This window comes from Pyrgilauda ruficollis, unplaced genomic scaffold, assembly GCF_017590135.1.
Source record: "Pyrgilauda ruficollis isolate IOZ18807 unplaced genomic scaffold, ASM1759013v1 scaffold20, whole genome shotgun sequence".
Lineage (NCBI taxonomy): Eukaryota > Metazoa > Chordata > Aves > Passeriformes > Passeridae > Pyrgilauda > Pyrgilauda ruficollis.
The window spans coordinates 4,811,083-4,833,608 of NW_024519207.1; the positions used below are offsets into that span (position 1 = coordinate 4,811,083).

At 37.2% G+C, this 22,526-nt stretch overlaps 1 protein-coding gene across 2 annotated transcripts in view; it reads left to right on the forward strand.

The window, feature by feature from the left end:
- TSC22D1 (TSC22 domain family member 1) overlaps positions 1 to 22,526 on the forward strand; it is a 91,437-nt gene that overhangs the window by 16,711 nt on the left and 52,200 nt on the right. The gene's annotated exons all lie outside the window — the stretch shown is intronic.

The following is a 22,526-nucleotide window of genomic DNA, read 5'->3' on the forward strand; positions in this document are numbered from 1 at the left end:
TGGAGTCTGGCTGGTATGACTGAGTGTTGTGGCGATGCCATATGTCCTTGAAAGTGACTGTTCTAGTCAATGCTTAACTGTTGAGGCCAAGACCATCCAGATTTTATATACAATAGAAGCAATTGTTTGATGTGAATTGTAGGTTTACAGATTAGCATGCTTTATGTGTGTATGAATTGCATTTCAAGATTTCATAGTGTGTTTTCTTTGCTTGGTGTGAACTGTTTGTATTTAGCTTCATTATGCTGCTCTGCTTGTATGTTGAAGGACAGGCTTCAGAACTTTGTTCTGCTTCTTTCCTGATAATGTTGGCAAAATACAGCACTTGCCAAGCTAGGTTATGCTGCATGAACTAATGCATCCTGTTTCTAAGCCTAGAACGATGTCTTAGAGTTTTTCTGCTTCAGCTTTGTGTCCTGTGCTTTTTCCATTTGTCCAGTTTGTTTCAGTGTCTGCTGTTCTTTGCTTGAGAACTCCTGATGAATGGTAAATACATGGGTTCAGGAAAGTGAGGCTTCTGTTGGTGAGTCTGAAGAGTAGAAGCAATAAAAGGAAGTAAGGAAAAAAATGGTATGAGCAGTTTAACTGAAGTTGGTGTGCTGCTAATTCCTTGTGAGATTGTGAGAAGACCTCCATTTATATTATTTTCCCTTCTTTGTATTCTCAGAAAGTCATTCTTACTGAACCAGAAGGCCTTTGTGTTGTCCTTGTAGGTCTGCTTGCTCCAAATATTTGGTGTCTATAGGAAGTGGAGCCAATGTCAGGGTCACTGGCTTTCCTTTTCTCTTACGTCACTCCTATATTCTCCAAGTACAATGGAGAATTGTACCCTGGTCATTTTTGCCCACCTGAGGATTTTTCACTCTCACCCGCTATTACTACGGTGAATTAATATGTTGAAGAGTTCAAATCTCTTGCCAAATGTGCCAGAAGGGTCACTTGGTTTTAGTGGACAGGTAAAAAGCACAGAATGTCCATCTTGTAAATTAAGATGGTATTTTAACTTGGTTGTTTGAAAACAAAAAGCTGCTGTTGCTGAGGCCTACAACATCTCAAAATTGAGTTGTGGTGTTGTATTTTTCTTGAATGACAAAAGATAATCTACAGGGATTAGAAGGAATTCAAAATGAAACGACCAAGTAATACCTAAACCAAGAAGTAAATCTCTAAAGCTGAATGATAAACCTACATCAGACTTCTGATTGAGACATTGACTCATAAGGAGCCTTAAAGCTATGATAGCATAGTCACTTTCTTGTGCTTTAAATTATCAATGAGGCCTAGCTTAGATCATGAAGTTAGACTCTATGTGCCCTCAGACAATTTGGGAACAAGCGGCCATAGGTAGAATTGCCTGGGCTAATATTAAGAAAGGTTTTGTCTGTGGAGCTCATTGGCCCAAGATCCTGTGGAGACCTACAGGAAAAAAAAGTTTAGAGGTTGTTGCACCTTTAAAGTAGGGGAAAATGTAACAACTGCTCTACCCTGTCAAAGCATAAACCAGAAATTAAGATATTGTGTAAGTAGAAGCAAGATATTTGTGGTTTCATTAAGAACAAAAACACTTATTCACAATTATTTTTTGGGAAGCTGTTCTTATGCTTGAAAAATGTAATGGTCAGCACAGCAGTGGCTCAAAATAGCATTTTGGATGTTATAGCACTGGCATTACAGCGTCATTGGCAAACATTCAAGAGGCCTGTAAAAGAAGAAAATGCCTTAAATGCTAAAGTTTCAAAAGGTTCTGTTTAAATTTAATTTAAAATTTTATTTCTATTTAAATTTAAATTTGCTAGTATTTTCCAATTATATACCTATTTGGTCAAATATTTGAGAGTGAGCTTAAAATAATGTGAAAACACACTAGATGGCAAGAATTCTTATTTGCAGCACAAATAGTTATATGGATTATAGGAGTGCATGTAGGTAGGTAGCTGCAAAGAATTACTCAAACTTTTTGCGTACAGAATCAAGTGGTCACTGTACCAGTGAGATAAAAAGAAATAATTTCATTAGCTGGATTTATCTGTTCTCCCTGCTCATGTATTTTTCAAATTTTTAGTTGCATGTCAGGTTACAGTGTAGGCCTTTCTAGGTCAGTTCTTCTTTCTAAACGTACAAGTAGGTTTAGTGGTTACCTGATGCACTGAGGTGTGTTTGTCCTTTTGCAGGACACTGCTGGTGCCAGAGGGAAGGGTGGCCCTTAGCAGCCTCCTTCTCTGCTTTTGCCTACTCTTGGTAGTTACATCCTGCCTCAGGGCAGGAGAGATGCCCCCTGCTGTAAAAACCCCTCTTAGAGTGTCTGTGGATAACTCGTAGCTGTTGCTAATGAATAAATAGGCAAATAGCAAGCATTTAATATTACCAGGATCTCAATTTTACTGCTGTGTAAAGCAGGACTTGGAATAAAGGGTGGTAAAGACTTCCTGTGCTTCTATGTGTAATTGTGTTTGGTAAATGCTGTTACCAAAGTTGCTGTGAACTGTCTTCACAGTAAAAAACCAAACAAACCCCAAAACAAACAAAAAACCAACCAACCAATGCCCCCGCCCCTTCAAAAAAAAAAACAAAAAAACAAAAAAACAAACAAACAAACAAAGAAAAAAACCAAAAAAACCCAAAAAAACCCCAAAACCCAAAAAAAAAGAGAAATGAATGTTTTAGATTGATTAATCTCCATGTGGTCCTGTTTGCAACCAGGAGACTAGGAGTTACTTTTTTAAAATTAGTTACCAGGGCTCTGACATCTGGCATAAGTTTTAAAAATATGCCCTCATCACAGTGCTCCTTTTTCAAATGTTTTAGGAAATTATCATAGAGGAGGAATTTGACTTTATGCTGCTAATAAATACTGGAGCCCATTTTCCAGGACTTCAGAGTTGCTGGCATATCTGATTCTCTGCAGATCAGGAAGCACGTCACAGATCACTAAACCCTAAAGGAGACAAGTAATCTACTTAGGCATTTAGGGTTTTTTTTCTGACTTTATTTATAACTTCTAGTTTGAAATACATTGAAAATAGCTTTATTTTCATTGTGCTGTATTTTTGTTTTAATCCATCCAACAGCGGAGAAGGGTGTTTGTATCTTGTCCAGTGTGTGGAAACAAGTGTGCTTAGAGAAGACCTGAATGTGATCCCCCAAAGGGTACAATTGTGGGAAGGACTTGGGTCAAAACCTGGGTTAAGACAAGGCCCAGGTACTGGATCTGCTGTTTCTCTGCAGCTAAATATTATATTGTGTTTGATCTACAGCACCTGTTCCAGACCCCTGCTTCAGAGGCTGGAGGAGTCTGCAAACTTTTCAGGGGTTATACTTAGTGTTTGAAGAGGATGTTTGGTTAGGTTTTAAAGTGGAGTGTACTGTGGCTTATACAGAAATAATGCATAATGTTGCACGTCAACAGTAAAAAAGAGTAATAAATTTAGAAATGCAGGAAGCCTGTTGATCTTTTTTTAACTATAAAAGGTTTGGCAAAACTTAGGCTTTTGTTGCAAAAATTAATTGCAGTTATGAAAGTCAATCAATAACCCTAGTTTATATTTACTGTATAGAAAATGTTACTTCAAATATTATTTGCTGCTACATGAGGTAGCATTGGAGAGAATTACTCTGAAAATACGAAATTCAAAATCCAGTGTAGTATACTCCAAGGCTTCGCATGGCATATAGCTAATATATGAAGCCAGTTAGCAAATGTGGTTTGGCTTAGTGTTAGTCCTGGTGTGAATTTCTATTCTTCATCCATTTTTTCTGTCTATAAACTATTTTATGTAGTGAGTTGATCTATAGTCTCTTTCTCTAGCCTTAGAGAAGCATCTTGAATATGAAATTAGAATATGCTAAATTACTTGTGCCTAAAATAAGGATTAGCCAAGTGTTCTATTTATACTTGAAGTATTATTCTGGAAATTTTTTTCCCTGATGCTGGATAGTCATTTATATCATATTATTGTCTGGGTGATACTGTAATATGCTGTTTGTTGAGAACACTAAGGTGATGGATTACTTTTTCAGTAGGCTTTGAATATCTTAAACTTCTCTGAAAATCGGTGCAGAATTACTGAAAGTGGAATAAAATACACATAAAGGAATAATGACTAAAATTCTTATTACGCTAGTACTTACCATGTGCCACATCTTGCTCATGTCTACTGGAAGAGGAACAGACACATGAACATTTTACATTCTCGGAAGAAAAACTGCTGAAGATTGAAGAAGGTGGTACAATTATGTGTGTAAACTACTTGTGTAGCTTTACTCTTAAGAAAATGTATGTGATCCTCTCTAATGTAGCTTTGTTGATATGCTCTGTAAAACATCCTAGGAGAAAGGGGTCTGAGAGAGTTGGGGCTTTGATCTGTGATTTTTGGACTTGTTCTGTATTATGAAAGAGACAGCAATTTGTATATGGCTAAGCAATAAATGGCCTCTGAAGATCAGGAGTAGAAGCTTGACTGCAGGGGAAGACTGTGCTCATGAAGGTGGTTAAGTACCCAATGTAGAAGATAGAGAAGGGATGCTGATAATCAAGACTAAAAGGAGTATGTTCTTGAGCAAGAAATCTTCATGTGGGGAAGGTTTATAAACACTGGTGGGTGAGAAGGGGCAGGTAGGAAGATAAAGCCAAGGCTGTAAGCATATCCTCTTCCTCCAGATATTGCTCTCTAACAGTAGGTGCTGTTTTAGCCTGTTATTTTAAGCCACTGTACTGAGTATGTTTAGGTACATGTAATTAGACTGGCTGGCACATTTCAGAAACGTTTTCCATATTGTCATTGACTAGAGCATTGTGCTCAACTTACAAGTGTTAATCTTGTCTTTTTGTCTTCCATATTTATGGCACTGTATGATGTTTAAGATGCGTATGTAAGAAATGTCTGTGTACGTGCTGCTTCCTGGATGCAACCAGATATGCTTGTGATGAACAGCTCAAAAGCATAAGAAACTAAACTCCTCTGAACTAGCCATGTGATTCTGTAGAACAGTGGCTATTGGGTTGGATAAGTTTATAAATCTAATTAGTCTAATAACTTGGTGCCAGAAATTTTAATAGGTGCCTTTTGCAAAACCTTCTATTATGCAATCAGTTTGGATTTCAGCATAAGTGTTTGAAGTACGCAACATTGGTTAATAGGCTTTGGAGATGGATGGAATTTTATTTTTCCTGGATGAGGACTTTAAGCTAAGGTGCTCCTGATACTCTTCTTTTTAATTACTTAGAACCAAGAATTGTATTGACTCTGTTTTGCCTTTGAAAAGAATTGTCACTGCTATTTGTGCTTTGGAAACATTCATGCTCTTGTAATTAGGGGTTTGAGACTAATGGAAGAAAATTATCAAGGGGATTGCTGAGTTTTTAGTATTGCCAAGTTTAGATAGTTAGGTTTGGTTAATGGATAAATTGATGTGGATTAAATAGTTTTAAAAACTGTGTACCAAGATGGTACTGAAGTTCTTCTAGCTAAAAAAAGAAATGTAAGTAGAGTAAGGCTGAACACAAAACTCAGAAGAAAAAATGAGCCAAAACAGCTCAGTGCATAATTTATGTTATGCAAATTGCTTTGAAATTAGTGACCCCTGATGTCATTGCCCTTAAAAATTGCAAAAGGGAATAGAAAAGCTTGCATATTATGTAGATCTCAACTGTAAAGGTTGTTACTCATTCTAGACAATTCTCTTACTTGGAAAAAATATAAACTGCTAAAATCCAGAAGCTTAAGGAGTTATCAGATGGAGTGGAATAGATGTAGAAATTCAGTGACTGTGTTTATCAATAAATATATTATTTGTTGAAATATGAAACTGAAAAGCAAACACTTTTGCATTGTTTGAAATTCACATGGTAAATGTGGCCAGTTGTAAGCGCTGTGGGACCTGATTGAGGTATTTGTGTAATGCTGGTTTTCTGTTCTGGTTTGGATGATCCCTCATGTAATTTAAGGTTTTCAGATGTTGCACAAATGAACCTTACATTGCATTTCAGCATCAAAACAAAATGTTATATTGTTTTATTTGTGCTAATAGTTTTTGTCTTTTAAAAGTTAATGTAATCAGTTCAGATAATTAGCTATATATTAAAAAGCATACTTAGTAATTAATAAAATCCCATTAAACCTCAGGTTTAATGCATGGAAGTCCAGCTGAAGGGAGATGAACAAATACTTTCCTTAACTTTTTAATTGATACTTAATAGTTCTTGCAGTCCTAGATAGATCTAGGAAAAGCATTCTTAAGATGTTTGTATGTGATTAGTTATTTCTGTCTTGTATCTAGGCAGAAAGAATTTCAAAGCCTTTGACAAATGCCTATTATTTCTAGATATTTGGAGCCCATTTTTCCCTGGAGGAAGAGTGATGTATCTAGGGAAGAATTTTCTATTGGAATTTACTCATAGCTGTCTAAAAATTCGTATTACAACTGCTTATCCATGTTTTGGGGTTTTTTGTCAGAATGGCTCTTTAAGGAACATTAGCAAGACAGAGGGAAATGTGAATTGCCATGGTTTTGACACAGAGTTGATTATATTAGTTCTTTGAAATTCATCTGTCTCTTGTAACAATGAAACTCAACAATAGGAATCTAGATACGTTCCTTGAAGATTTTGATTTCTCATAACTTTGACATTTGAGTAGTTTTTGAAGGTATTTATATTTTTAAGATTTTAAATAATATAACTTCAGTTGAAAATATGTATGTACTTCAAGAGATTTTATTGAAGTCACTGAGATTGCACATGTTGTGTTATATCTCTCCTAGTGTGTTTGCAGTATAGTGTGCTCTTTATCATTAATGTGGCCATTAGTTTATGAATACGAGAAGAGATGTCTTGGCTTAAGAGAAGTCTTTAATTTTTAAAACCTTATTTTACTATACATAACAAAGAAGTGTAATATGGAATGCCATGACAATTTCAGTCTTTGGTCCACTTTAAATAAATCGCTGTTTTTGGTAGGTCCCAAATAACTGTCAATGTTTACTTGACAACTAGGGAAGAGCAATTTTGTCTCCTTAATTCTTCTTATGAATTTAATGTAACTCAATACTTAAATGCTGCAATAACAAACAAACTCAACCAACCAAAAAAATCCCTCATGCTAATATTCATGCTTCCAGAGTGGTTATGTTACTTGCTTTCTTGCTCTTTTGGTTTATTTTATAGTCTTGCCATGTACTCTTTTCAAACCCATGTGTCCCAGAGCATCCTGATGAAAATTTCTTGAAGTCAATCAAAATAGTGTCCCTGAACATTACTTGCTGCCTTTGCACTTTTTGGAACTTGCTCTTTGAAGCTTCTGTGTCTATTCACACTTTGTTTTTTCATGTCTTTTGGTGTTTCCTAGGTCTTGCAGATAGATAGAAAAAAGTTCACACATTTCCTGTAGCTGTCTCTTTGCTCTTCAGTTTCAGTTATAAATAAAAAATACAGTTATTGAATGTATCAGTTGGAAAAGAATTTAACATCTTCACTAAATGTTTTACACTCTTGAAATTAAGACTTTAAGATGGCAGGCTTTTTATGTGATACCCTAATTCTGCTGTATAGAAGTCTTTAGTAACAAATCAATTATAGACAGTTCCTGACAGTGAACAGTGACAGTGAAGACATGGTATATGGCCTGGAAGAAATTGCTGACAAATAGAGAAGGGCTTCCCCTAAATTGGGAAATATCAAATTGTGACACATGTGTAAACAAGAAGGTTTACTGATTTGATAATCAGGTGTCAAAATGATATGTTAAATATAGTTACCTCGTGGGCTGGTGGCACATTGTGCATCACTGAATGTTTGATAGTTCCTGTAAAGAAAAAGCCTGTTTTCCCAAAAAGTAGTACACAGGACTCTAAAATGAAGTGTCTCTTTCTTATAGGGAAGTACCATTGTTACTCAGTCTAAAAGAATGGGCAGGAAGAGAGGAAGGTGGTCTGTTAGTTGCTAGCCCTATTTGTTTCTGCATCTCAAAAGTTGGCACACTGGGATGTCTTGCAGCGTATTCTTCTTTTGTAGCTTCTTACTGCTTTCTGCCAGCTGACCCTGCCGTGAGCAGTGGTGTTTGGACTAGGTGGTTTCCAGAGATCCCTTCCAGCCTCAGCTGGGTGGTGATCCTGTGAGAAATTCAGTACAATTCCATAAATTTTTATTTTAAGCTCTATTTCTTACGAAGCAAGGAGATGACATACTTGCTTGGTAATTTTTTTTTTTTTTTTTTTTTTTGAGAAATGAACATAGAAATTGGGACCCATGATTGTAAAACCAGAACTGAAGGTGGTGCTTCACTAAAACAAATAATGTTCTTCCTTAATCACAGAACTGAAACCAGAAACCCTAAGTATCTTAGGATGATGTATGGACTGCAAGCCAGAGTTTTATTAATTCTCTTAAGCTTGCAGTTATTATTGATTCTCTAGAACACCTTTAACTTGCACCTGATACACACCTGTATTTTATTTAGATTTTTTTTTTCCCTAGGAACATTTTTCTTGAGACTTTATATACATACTGCTGTAAATTCCAGTGGCTGCCTTGTTTCAGAGAGGTTGCATCCTTCCCAGGGTCCCTTTACCTTTCTCTGCTTGCTGTCTGTGCCTTTGCCTTTCTCCCCGACCTGCTGATTTGTTTTATTGAAAGGCTTCAGATGGGATGTTTTGGGAAGATGAAAGGAAAGATGTGGTGAATTCACTGTAGTATTTTGTCTCTCTTAAGCCCATGGTTGTGGCAGTGTTTATTATCCATATTTGGTTTATTCTAATACATTATACAATTGTAAGTTTAACTTAAAAGTAGCAAGTTTTAGGAAGTGATAAAATTTCTGTTTTATATAACACAAATCATAAAAATAAGTATTTGCCATCAGTATATAAAACTGTGTTATGATGGTGAACATACATTTTCAATGAATTTAACTTACTACACTGTACTTTGAGAGAGAGAACATCTGACTTTCTTTAAAGTTTCTGGAAGGACCATGAAAAAACTTACTGTTCCTTCTGCAGTCTGTAATGAGTGCTTGCCTGTTTTACTCTTTTGTTTGGTTATAGCCATATCATGTCCCCTTTTCTGGCTCCTACAGTCTTGGAATCTACAGTGCTATTGCCAAAGCTGCTATGAGCTCAAACTTTTGGGACAGAAGGATTTAAAATTTTGTAACGCATTTTTCTGGGGAGATACCTAAGGAATGACTGTCTTGGTTTTGTTCCTGTGTTTGAATTCCTTTTCACTGGTGTTTGTAGAAGGGAACAGAAACTTGAAGTAAAGAATTGTAAAGTTTGACAGAGTATAGCAGAGAATTTGCTGTTGTCTGTCAGCAGTTCCACTTTTTGTGGTGCACTGTTAACCTATTGCTTGGGCAGCAGCCTACAAACTTCTGGACAGCTGACAACCTGTGCAGGTCCAATAGTCCTTCCAGAGGAAACAGCAGCTGGATAGGCAGGATTGTCACACAAGGGGAGAGACATCCATTGTACTTGTTGTATGCATCTCTAATTCTCAAGGGTTCACTAGGCCTGGTACTTCAGACTTACTGTTTCTGGATATTCTAGAACTGGAACGTTTCTGTTCATCACTTTCTCATTTTGTGTCTTCTGATCTGGTAGAGAATGTGGTATAAATGCCTGATGGGAGTGAGAATAACATGCTCAGACTATCATTAGACCAGTAATTCAGAACTTGTTAGGTCTTTGTGTGGGTTTACTTTGGCCAGTGAGCAGACCAGAGTGAGTGTATTGGAGCCAAGGAAATGGAATATGCTTTTGAACCATTGTTCAGGTTCATTCCAACTATTCTTTCTCCTGTTTGCTGAATTGTTAAATGGCTTTGGTAGGTAACTTGAGGGAAAACAAAGATGGAGGAATTGGCAACTGCATGTATCTCTTCAAACACCCTGTTGTGAGCCTGTTGATTACCTTTTCGTGAACTTCTGTGAAACTTCTTCAAAAATCTTGGATGTTGAAAATTAAAATAAACAGGGGAGGGAGGTATCTAGAAGTCTGTCTTCCCTTTGCCAGGTTCCATATTATGGGGACCAATAATTTCATCATGACAATGGTAGTTTTACAAATGCCGAATGGGTTTTCCCATGGTGTGTTTTTAAGATACATTTGTGTTATGGCTGACAAACTGCTAGTGGTGCAAATGTCATCCTGAATGTCTTGATGAAAAGGAAAGCAAGTCTAAGGATCAAGTCAGCATGAGAAACAAACCAATGATTCTAGCTTTCTAATTGAGTTAAATTACCTGACAAATCAGACTTAGAAATGTTTTCCGAGGTTGTAGATTATCTAAAAATTGCAGGAAGGCACTTCTTTAGGTACACAGCATAGGAACTGGGGAAGGCTCAGCAAAACTGGCTAAAGGATTCTGTTACCTTTCTGCTACAGTCTTAGATTGAGAATTCCCAAATTCTTCTTTTCAGTTAGCCTCTTAGGTGAGCATTTTTTAATGTTGAGCTCTTTCTGAGAGGGTATGGCACTACCTTTCATAAATGTTTCATAATTGTGGTTTTGCTTCTTTGGAAATACTTGGAACTTTGGTTTGTGTTAGGTGAAACAAAAATATGGTCACGTGTAGTTCTATTATACTTTTGACTTAACTATTGCATTCCTTTTTTTTTTTTTTTTTTGTTACAGGTTTGTTTTTCTAATAAAACTGCTTGAGTTATAGTTGATTCTCAATTTCATGCTGTCTCTTGGATGATACTTATTCTAGCACAAACTAGTCTCACTTAATATTTTTCTAAAATGCACTTGCACTGGTGGTCTCAGAAGAATGCTCCTGAAACTGGGACAAGGATTCTTCACTCAAGGCCATTTGCAATTGGAGAAGACATTCAAAACATTTGTCCCTGATTTGGTTAGTGGAGGAAGAGATTTCTAAAATGTTGGGTACATAAAAACTGGGAACTTAATGTTCTTCTCTCCCAATATGAGCAATTAAAACAAGTGTGGGAAAGAACAATTATATCTATTGCAAAATATTCTTGACAGGGCCTAATTTCTTCAAGTACTTGATTGCCAACTCTGGTAAGTGCTAATGTGTTCACTGATCATCCAAAAAAATTGTGTGTGGAAATTCAGAATTAAAAATATGTTAAAATTATGAGCTGTAAATTCAGCTGATCAGGCTCTTTGAAATACAACACAAATAGATGTGTACTGATGGAAATTTTCAAGACTGAAAGCTGTCTTCCTGAAAATCCCCCTGCTTTGATTGTTTAAACCTTGATACAATCTGATTTTTCAAGTGTCCGCTGTAAATTCTTGAGCCTCTGTTAGAGAAGTTTTGGTTGCAGGGTACCTATGATGCTTTTTAAATTTTTTTGCACAGTGATGCCAGATGTTTTTACACTATCCTTCATTCAGCCTAAAGTAGTAACATGGAAGTAAGAGCAAAAAATGTTTTGCCAGGTTTATGTGTTACTTAGAAGGATAGATTTTAATATTAGTTCGCTTGTCAAGCACAGCAGTCACTTCTATGAATAAATATTCTCACCAGTAGATACTGTTGTGTGATATTAGAATGGTTCTTCAATAATTGGCAAATAAGATGGCATTGAGCAACTTGCATTGGAACAGTGTTGAAAAACCAAATAAAAACCATATAGACTTGCATCAGATCATGAAAGAAGCTGAATTGTACTTAAAAATAGCATGGCTGATGCAATAGTCAGGCTAATGTCGAAGCCTAAATATTATACCCATAACATTGACTCTAGTCCTGCCAGTGGCTTCATAAATGAATAAAGTTAATCCTTCAGGAGCATTGAATTTGGTGGAGTTCAATCCAGTCAGTGGTTCTGCTACAGGGTTAACACAGGATGTGGGAACCAGCCTTGAAAGATTTTATTTTCAAGTATGTTTGCCCCCCTGGGTATTTTTGTTTAATATTTGAGAAAGAAACAAAAAGATCCATGAGTACTGGAGTTTAAAAAAAAGTGTGTGCATGACTTTCGGCGGTTTCTGTCAAAAGTCTCACTGACTGTGGCACTACAGTTGCCCCTTTTCTATTGCCTTGCTGCTCTTCAATTTGCCCCTAGTATTTTAGTTCTTCTCGTATCTCTTTCCCATGTTCCCCATTGTAACTTCCCTTTTGTTTTGTGTATTTTGGCTTGCTGACTGTCTGAAAAGAAACCCTGGCTGGGCTGCTGCTGCTCTCTCCGCTTGGGGTGTACTGTCTGGATAGCTGGTGGTTGTCCATCAGAATGGGTAATGTTTGGGATGCCTCTTGATGTTCCTCACCTTGTACTTGTGGAGGCAAAAAAAGGACCATGCTCATCTACTTCATTGGTCCCTTCTTCTGTTCTTCGAGGTCAGACACTGGATATAAAATTAACAGTGGCTTCAAAAGTGGTTTTGTGTGGAATGTGCATAGAAGTACTTGTTTTCTTTTGTTATTTTGGTTTTGTTTTGCTTTTGAAGACCCAGTAAGAATTATGCAGTCGGCAGTAATCTTGTTGAGTATGAGAGGTTTATGTTTGCAAACAATTTAAATGTAATAACTAGAAATTTGCAAGTCCATGGAGTTACAAACCATGTGTGTGAACTAAATAAATTTCTATTAACTTTGTCAATTTCTGAACAAAATTGATGATTCTAATCAAACATGCTACACTAGCTGTGAGTCTCCTTTTCCTGTAACTTGTACGTTTCTGTGTTTAATGCTAGCTCCAGCTCTGAGACAGATTGTTAAGCTTGTTTGAATTTGGCTTCCTCATAGTAACTCTGGTTCCTCCCTTTGAATTGTGTACTTTGCCTGGGCTGTGGGCAGGTGGATTACCGATGTCCTTGTCCATAGTATCATGTTTTTACATCAGCTTTGGATTCGTTACATATTCATGCTGCAAATGAATGCGTAGTGGTTGTTTGAATCTGCCTTATGATAACTGGAGAACAGGGTGATCAGATTATATTGGCTTTTCTGATTGCAAGCTGCTGCACAGACATAAATTTTTTTACATTATTATTTAGGACACTGCTCAGAGTAACAGTTTGCTCAGATGTTAGTGATGAAAAAGAGGAAAGGAAGATGTATTAATGCATACTGGGGAATGGAGTGGGGAAAAAAGATGGATTGGTAGGTGTGAGAAGAATGTTAATGGTCACATTTTCTCTCTTAACTTTCCCTTTGAAATACTTAAGCTTTGTCAATAATGTCTTTTACCACTGTTATTAAATTGCATCTAGATTAATAGAACCGTAGAATGGTTTGTGTTGCAAGGGACCTTAAACATAATATAGTTCCAATGCCTGTCATATATTTGCATACATTTTTTTGTCTGTACTCAGTATTGTTTTGCTACAGTTAAAGAACTCTAGATATAGTAGAGTTCAAAAATCTGTGCTATCCAGTTAATGATTCATTTCCTTAAAGGCCAAGGTTATCATGGTGAAATTATTAGCTCTTTGAGAACAGTTTGCCACATGCTTCTAACAGGTGATCAAGTGATTCCACTGGAGTTGTGGAATTATACCTTTCTCCATCTCCTCCCCTGCCCCAGTGCTCTATGTCTCAGCTTTGGAGATGGGAAGCATCTTCCAAGTAACTTTTTTAATGCAGAATATCTTTTATTGCATATTATTGTCATGAACTGCAGTAAATATGAAAGCAAATTATTACTTGATTGTGGTTGTCAGCGACTTGGTATTAGGCAGAAGCATTTTATTAAATGTAACAACTCTTTCTGAGGAAACGCTGACCTTTACATGTGTTTGGTACAGAAATCACAGATGAGGCAACTAATTTCATGCCAAAAGAGTCATGTCAAGAACGCCTTCATTGTATGTTATTGTTAGACTTGCTTCAAAATAAACTCTGCATGTTGTAGGTATTCATTATATACAGAAATGTTAGGTAATGATTCAAAAGGCAGTGTTGTTTGCAAGAGGGTTCCTAAGTTTTCCAACCATAATGATTCTGTGATACCGTCTTGCATGTTTGCCTGGGTGCGTGGGAAGCTCTTTTCTATCTGCCCTGGGTTGTGGTTATTTTTATCAATGAAATCTCGACTCAAATGAAGGAAAGAGGGTCCTGTGAGATTCAGTGTATGGCTAAACACTCTCCAGCCCAGATCAGTCAGTGGGGTAAGTTGCTATTTTGGTACGGTTATTTGATGTCTGTCTTTTTCCCTGTTCTGAATAATTTTTGTGAAGACAGTATGCCTAGCCTAGAAATCAGTGGTTTTGTATGTATTCTTTTATTTGTGACTTGATACTGTTTTTTTTCTTGCGTACAACCTAAATCAAGTGCTAATATTTCAACAGATACAGAATGACAGTCAAACACTACACACTGGTATGCCTGTGAAGAGGCACTGCCAAAGTTAATTGTGTCTAGTGCAAAAGCTTGGAGTTCTGGCTGATCAAAGCAGGTAGGTATGAAGGTGCTTGCATGGAGAGAAGATAAGGGGATAACTCAATGCAAATAGTTTTACATAAGCAGAACAAAATTAGACATTTCAAATGGCCTTTACTTCAGCTGACTGAAACATTTTTATAATAAAACTTGTGATGGTCTTATTCCAAGCGGTTTGGAAAAAATGACGCAATTTTAATTTAATACTGAAATGTGGGTGAATTGAGGCACTAGTCCAATAAGGAAAGTTAAGTCAGCAAATCTTCAGAAAACATTTAATAAGCTAATTAAAGACAGTATACCACAGTATGGTGGTAGCAGTACAAGACAATTTAGAATGCTTTTTTCATGTACTGTTAGCACATACTAGGTAAAAATATAAAAATGTAATTCTGATCTAAAACATCACTGGCTGCACATGAGACTTCTTAAACTTGTATCTTGAAGCTGAGAGTCAGACTGTATTACAGAGGTGTATCATGGTGTGCTTGCACATCATTTGCAAGTCATGACTAAATCAGTTTGTCTTCCCTGTCAACTGCTCACGTTAGACAATAATAAGCCTCTGTTGCATCACAGACCTATTAATGCTGAAGAACTAAGACAGCTTACAATAGCATTTGACATCACTTTGTGCCTGAGCAGTAACAGTTACTAGATAACTCAGTTTTGGTTGTAGAGTTCTTAATGCTTCTGAAAATGAAGAAGGAATCAAGCCTGTTGCTCTGAGCACATTCTAAATTTATTAGCTCTAAGAGTAAGGAAGCCCTTTGTAGAAATCAAGGCTTGGTATGGAAAGTAACATAAGTGCTCAAATATGAAATACAACTTTTGAGCGCTTTCCAAAACAAAACTTTGTGAAGCTGATGACTTAAACCCAGGTTATTTGTTTAGCTTTTATTTATCAGTGCATCCATATTGCCTTTTCCTAACATTAATCTATTAAATATTTATGTTGGAGTAAATATGGCATGAAAGGGGCATTTCTCTGCTGTGTTTGAATTCTCCAGAAATGGCAGACACCAGAGGGAAGTCATGAAGTGTCAAAACTTAGAGAAAAGCCTTGAGCTGTTCTCATCTGGAAATTCAGATAGGACCTCACCCTACCTCCAAAAAACCCACCAAAAAAAACCAGAAAACCAGAGCCCCACAAAATCAAGCATCCAGTCTGATGTGGCTGTTGGAACAGCACTGAAATCATTCCTCCTAACATTCCTTGTGTGCGGTATTTCAGCTTCCAGGTTCTACAGATAGCCAGTCTAGAAGACTCTGACCAGAGAAGTGTAGGAATTGAGTGAAGATTGAAAACTTAGTAAGACAAATAGTGCTTTAAAAAAATTGCATAAGAAATTTCTGTTACCTACTTGTATTTAAATAGAATCAAATTATTTTGAGCAAGCCATGTACCAAGAGGTACAAAGGAAAATACAAAAACCACTGTTAACATTAAGAAACTATAGGTTTTATTTAATTTTTTCAAAGAAGTTCAAGGTATACAGAAATGCTGTAACCTTTATTTCTCTACTTGGCTTTCTTAAGTAGAATAAAGCAAACAAATAGCCATCATATGATGTCTTAAAAAAAAAAAAAAAAAACAACAGGTTTTTTTTTTTTTAAATATTGGCTCATGCACTCTGCCCAGAAGCATAGAATTTCCCTAAGACTGAAAGAAGGTCTGTTTTTATGACAGAAATGTATGCTAGTGCCAATAAAGTCTGTTAATCTGATTATAATGTGGTTTAGTTAGGCCAAAAAAGGTTTGCTTTCAACTGTACTTGGCATAAAAGCTGAAAAGAAATAAAAAGCATGTTAATGAAGACGTTTAAAAATATTCTTGCAATGTAAACAGTTTTAAAAAGGAAAAATAATTATAATATTGTTTAGCAAATACTCATTTCTTTAACTGTACAAAATTGATGCTCCTATTAATGGGAATTGTTTTTAAAAGGTAGTATTTTCTATAATCAACCAATCATTCAATTTTATACCTCTAGTGTTTTCCTGTGGTTGTATATGTGCCAAGAAATATTGGCTGTGTTTCTCAAATGTGTGGTGTTGTGATAGCTATATATAATTTTGGAATTCTGTGTCATGCTGAGTTCAGAAAAGGCAGGGCTTTTTGCCACTCCTAGACTAGGAGTTTATGGAGGGTCTCTCAGGGATTGGTACCTATGCAGTCTTAACTACGTATTGTCTGATAGTGTAGACAATGCTATGACCCTCTGGGTTTTAGTAGGCCTTTAAAGTTGAGCACAAAACATTTCTGGAGAGAGGCCAAATGCTTTTAAAACACCTCCTGGAATTTAGAAAGTCAAGATTGTTGCCATTCTGTTTGTTGGCATATTTATCTTTTAATGACAGGTTGCATGATAATCTTAAAATAACACTTTGACCAAGGTTTTTGCTGCCTTTTCTCTCCATCTTGGGACTAAATAACATTATCTGATATAGCTATTATAATGTTCAATGACTTCTGCCCTTCTCTTCAATCAAGTCTCCTTCCCCTGTTTCCTCCCCGCCCCCCCCGCCCCCCCCAAAAAGCCCTGAACCAGAAAGTTTTTGAAAACTACTATTTTTTTTTTTTGTAGTTTCAATAGCTTGGAATTTAAACAGCTTATATCACTCATTTTGATACTTAATACGTGAGTCATGTTGGGGCTAGTTTCTGGGAAAATTATGTTTTATTAAAATTCGTTGTTCTTGTAATGTTTATTTTGAAAAACAGTTCAACTGGATGCTGGTGTGTGGATCCCATGGTGGGTTTGCAGCCTGCACATATGTCTAGAGGTGTAATTAATGGCAGCAGGAGACAACAACTATAAGAGCTGCAAATGTTCTGCAGGCGTAGTTGCACCTTAGATCTAAAATACTTGCATAATGCTTTAAAATTTCAGTTTGAGTGTTGAGAAGTACTAGACCTGACTGCAGGTAACTTGAATTAGGTATGGCAATTTGTCCTGTTTTCTATGTTCTTTCATTTGGATCCTGCAGTTGTTGGAGCTGCAGTATAAGAAATATGAAAAGTATTGTTGCTTATATTCTGTACCATTAACCAAATATGGAGATTCAATTTTTTGCTTGTTTTGCAGATGGTGTCCTGTACAATTTACTCATAATTGTTTGAACTTTAAATTTCTTGGCTATTGAGCTTCTGGTCACTGATGCAGAAAAATGGAGACCTCTCCTCAGTGACTCATGAACTGGCTGTGGAATGTGCCCTATAGAGAAGGAAGAAAGCAATAAAGGGAGTTTTCCTCCAGGTGTATTTATTAACAGTCAGGCCACTATGGAAACACATTGCAGAGATTCCTCTCTTTGCCCAAAGAAGATGAGGGTATTGATTATAGGATTCCTTACCATCTTCCATATGCTCACAAACAGAACTGCTGGTGCTTTCCTGGCTTCATCTGTATCTGTAGATCACCAGCGTGTTTTTCTCATGTCATCATGGCCATAATTTCTTTCCGCTGCAGCCCAAAGGATCCCATCAGAGCCTGCCCTTGAGGTAAATCAACAAACTACAGTACAGTGACTGAGAAGAGCTGTTGGTTATTGAGCTGCTTAAGCTGACTTAACATCCCTTCTAGGTAGTACAAATCACTTCTGGTGATGGATATGAGGCAGCAAAAGAACTTACCCCAAAATTCCTATAAGAAGGATTCGGGTACTTTGGATGGTTTTTTCTGGACTTCTTTTTCATTCTGTAGAATCTTTGTAAGGGCAGTGGAGTACTCATTAACACTTCTCATCTCAAAATGCAGAAAGATTTTGTTGCTTCAGCCTGAAATACATATCTCTGTGTAGGAATCGATCAGGCTAGGGTTTTTGATAGCTAGAACACAAAAATTACCAACCTCATTTATACTTTACAGTTCAAGACAAGTCTTCTCAAGGGAAGAATTCTATATGAAAGGATAAAAATAAAAAATAGTTCTTCCTTGGTTGTAAAAGGCGAGATACCTTGATGAAAGAAAAAGAATTTAACATCAAGTCATTCCTAACAGCTTGTTTCAGATTGATCTTCCAGAAATTGTTCAGCTGTTTCTGTGAGAACACCAAATGGACAAAATCCTCAGAATGCCTTTTATTTTCCCCTTAAATTTCACTTTGGATCTTTGTGTCTTCTGCTGAAGAAGAGACATGAATCAAATTAAGACCAAATATTCCTCTCTCCTATGCTCTTGAAGCTGCAATAGGTGATGTCAGACTGTGTAGTCATTGAAGGTGATCTGGAGTTTTTTCCATTGAATAGGGTCTTTCATGTGAAAGACCATTTCTTATAGAGGCCCTAGACAGATTCCTGTTTGAAAGGACCCTGCAATAAGCTGGGTCATGCTGCTTTGTCTGGGCTGATCTGCTTTGATACCTTCTGTTGTTTTGAATATTTTGATACCTTCTGTTGCTGGAAAAGAATATTGACTTAGAAAGTCAGTAGTGTTTGTAGGCTTCAATGCATGTCCTGACATGAAGCTTGTAGTGCTGTGTATGGCGTTGTAGTTTTGAATGATAACTAGTATTAGAGCAACTTGCAATGCCTTGAATCTCAGGAACTTATCAAATTATCTGGTTAAAAAACCCCTTCTATTCACAAGGGAGTCTTTAAGAAGAAAGAATTCTTTTACTGCTACTGTCCTTTTATATTTTTCTTAGCCAGCAGATACAGAGCAGTAGACACTTGCACTGAACACATTCTGTTTATTGTATTTTATCTTCTTTCATCTTTCTTCTGTCTCCTTTACTGGAAGAGGAGAGTACAAACATCAGCCTGGAGACATCTCTTGGCCAAGTGCATTTATATTTGTGTTCATCACTTACTCTTTCTGAATAGGAAGAAACAAGAAAATGCATGTGGGATGAAAAGACTGAGCCTCACTCTCTAATCTTTGAAAGTTGGTCTGAAATAATGAGACATTGTTTTGTCCAGTTGAAAGGTATAGGAACATATCTTGATCTCAAGCTGATGAAAAGTAATGAAATTACAGTAAAAGAGAACCCTAGTTTTGTGAGCCACTCTTTCTATTTAGACTACCAACTCTTATCGTAGCTTGAGATACTGTAACTATATTCAGGAACAAAGAAGCAGAGTATCCTTCTGCATGCTCAAGCACTTTCCCTAGAAAGAACTTGCTGATTTTTCTGTTTTAATTACTTTAGAGTATCAGGGTTTGTCCTTGATGGCTTTCTGTCCCTTGTTTAAAAAACAAAAATGTTTCCTGTATGCTACTCTAACTGCAAAATTGCTGTGGTTTTAATTATAAAACCTTTCCCCCCCACCCAATTTTCTTGTATTATTTTGAGCACAACGAATGAAAGCAAGCTTTTTTGAGCAGCAGAAAGCTTGTAATTGAAGAGCATGTGAGGTATCTAACCATATGAAGCTATTTTGTTTAGGTGTGTGCTCTAGAGGAGAGGATGAAGAAACACCACCAATTGCCCCAAAATGAATTAAGTGAAATTCTTCAACATGATTAGTAATGTACCTCCTTGGTTAACTGTTGGATCATGCTCTACCTGATGTCTTAAGAGCAAAGAAGAGCCTGTCTGGTAAAGTGATGGTGCCTCAAGTGCCTCAGCACAATGACTGCCCCACAGGCAAATGCCTGGCACTGCTGTTGTGCAGAAGGTATTGCAGTGGATAATAACCAGTAAATGCATATGTGAGCAGCTGTCCCTGTAGCTGTTGGAAGTCCAGTGGTTTCTGGTTCTGTTTTGTTGTATGTGGGCTCCATGCTACTTATAAAATTTCACAGGAGACTTAACCAGCTTTCAGGATTTGTGAAGAAGAAAATTTCAGCTCTCTTACACATTACTTTTGTTTATTGCTCATAATTCACAACTCCTAGGGAATTTGGGTTTTCAGGAATAAGAGGAGTATTTTAGAAATCCAGAAATATGATGCAGGAATTTGAGTAGGTTCTTATCTTCCACAGCAATCATGATCTGCCTAGGTTAGATCAAAGGCTGTCACAACAGCATTAAGCTGCTATTAGTGTTCAATCAGTCTGATTTTGGCAAATAAAGTAGAAGACTTGAGATTGGACTAAGACCTTTACAGAGGAGTTGGGGGAGGTGTTAGGAAGTCATTGGTGAGGGAAACATTCAGGTAAGTATGACCATTTCTTCTTAAAAGAAATTATGGGGAGTTGTTCACTGCATTGCAATAGATGCCATTTTTAATTCACTTGAGAAAAAGTGAACAGAGGAGAGATTTGGATTATTTTTCCAAGAAATGAGCACTTAAATTTCCCCCTCCCCCCCACTTACATCTACTTGTAACAAACTGAGAGAACTTTCTGGACAAAACATCTTATGATTGATCTCATCTGTTGCTAGATGTCTTAATAGTCTTGAAAGTTCACAGTTCAACACTTTGGGGTTGGTTTTTTTTGGCATCAGAGCATGAAAAAACTGCATGTACTAGTACTCATCTCTTGTCATCCTCCCCTATTGCAGTGACTATGTGTATGTCTCTGTGTGGCAGAAAATGAGGGAATACAGATCATTATTCAAGAAGTTACCAACTAGCACTTTTCCTTCCCCTCCAGTCTTTCTGCCTCCCTATCCTGGAAGTATGGAGTCCCTGCCTCAGCCTACGGCTTCATTCTTTTTCCAGCTGCCCACAAAAGTAAAGAACCAGTGTGAGAGTTTGAAGAAAGAATCCGCTCAGAGGACTGAGTCTCAAGCAAAAGCTCCAGGTTGCAGACTCAGAAAGAAACTTCCTTTGGGGAAGGATCTGCTTCCAGGATTTGCTCGTCTCTTTTTCCTTGGGCAAACAGTTCTTGAAGCAAACAACAGGGTTGCAGGTAGGTAGGGCCCCTTTGAACTGCCATCTGCTGAGGTGTGAAGGATGACTTTATGCTGTTTATGCATTTTTTTGGTTGATGTTGTCTTCCACCTCTCTAAGCTGAGAGAGGGAAAGAGTGTGAACATTGTAAAGAAAAAGTGTTGGGGAGAGAGAGAGGAGAAAAATGTTCTGGGCACTTGGAAAGAATGCTTCTGTGTAAGCTTCCTGTCCATGGGTCATATTTGTACTTCAGTTCTGTGAAGCACTTATGGTGTTCTTGGTGTGACCCTTCTCTAGATGGGAAACCAAGTCAAGAGCAGAAACTGGTGGCTGGAGCCAAGATAAGGCCAGTGATTGTGTATGGTCCATAGCCACACAGTTTTCATCTCCTCCCTGTCTCTTTGCACTCCTGCTAGGTTTGAATGTGCAGTAAGGCAGAGATCATCAAATGGGTTTGAAATCTGACGTGATTCCCAGCACTGAAAAAGTTCCCCCGTTCTAAACACATAAATATGTTTCTTCCTTTAGAGGAGCCTGTGGCTGCTGGGTTTGTAAAGTCCTGTTCTTTTGTCCATGTGAAGGAAATAGACTGGAATACTCTGATTAAGGGGATGTGCTGCTAACCCACAATATCAGCAATCCCTCAGGCCCAGAGAAAGGGAATCAGCTCAGGTAAATTCTGCCTTTCTCGCTTCATGCTGTGCAGAGCAACAACCTCTTCCTTGCAAACATCGGTAGCCCACAGTCAGACCTTTCTTTTTCCAGCTATGTCATTGCTGGCACAGGAAGTTTATTCTAAATTCCTTTTTGATTTTTAGCAAAAGAAATCACTTGAAAACTGGCAATGAAATTCTAAGGAGATTTTACTAGTTCCTCTTTCATGCTGAGTTGAAGTCATTTGGAACTATGTTACATGCATTATTACTTTGGTGCATCTTGTGACTCTCTCTCCCTCTTCATTCCCTCCAAATTGCTTCAGGACACCTTCTAACCTTTATACTGCATCACAAGCCTTCAGCAGAAGATCTTATGTTGCTGGAAGATGACTGGGTTTGGATCTTGGCCTTCCCTAAGCAGGATCTCCTGGCAAAAAAATGGGATTGGGAAAGAAATGGCTCCTTTTTCCATCACACAGAACCACCCTAGAAATGGAGGCCTAGGCAGAAAAGTACTTGTAATGCATTGTTCTTTAGGAAATGTGTTTGGCCTCCCACGGTCCTTTTGTTACAATGTCATATAGATATCCTTTATTAAATCTAAACCTGGCATCTTCCTATCTGAAGATCAAGTCAATAAATCCAAGATTAAGAGTTTACAGGTCTAATAATGTGGTTGGGTCTTGCTGTCCCTTGCATAGGAGAGATGCCATGTGAATCTGTGAAACAGGGTTCTGCT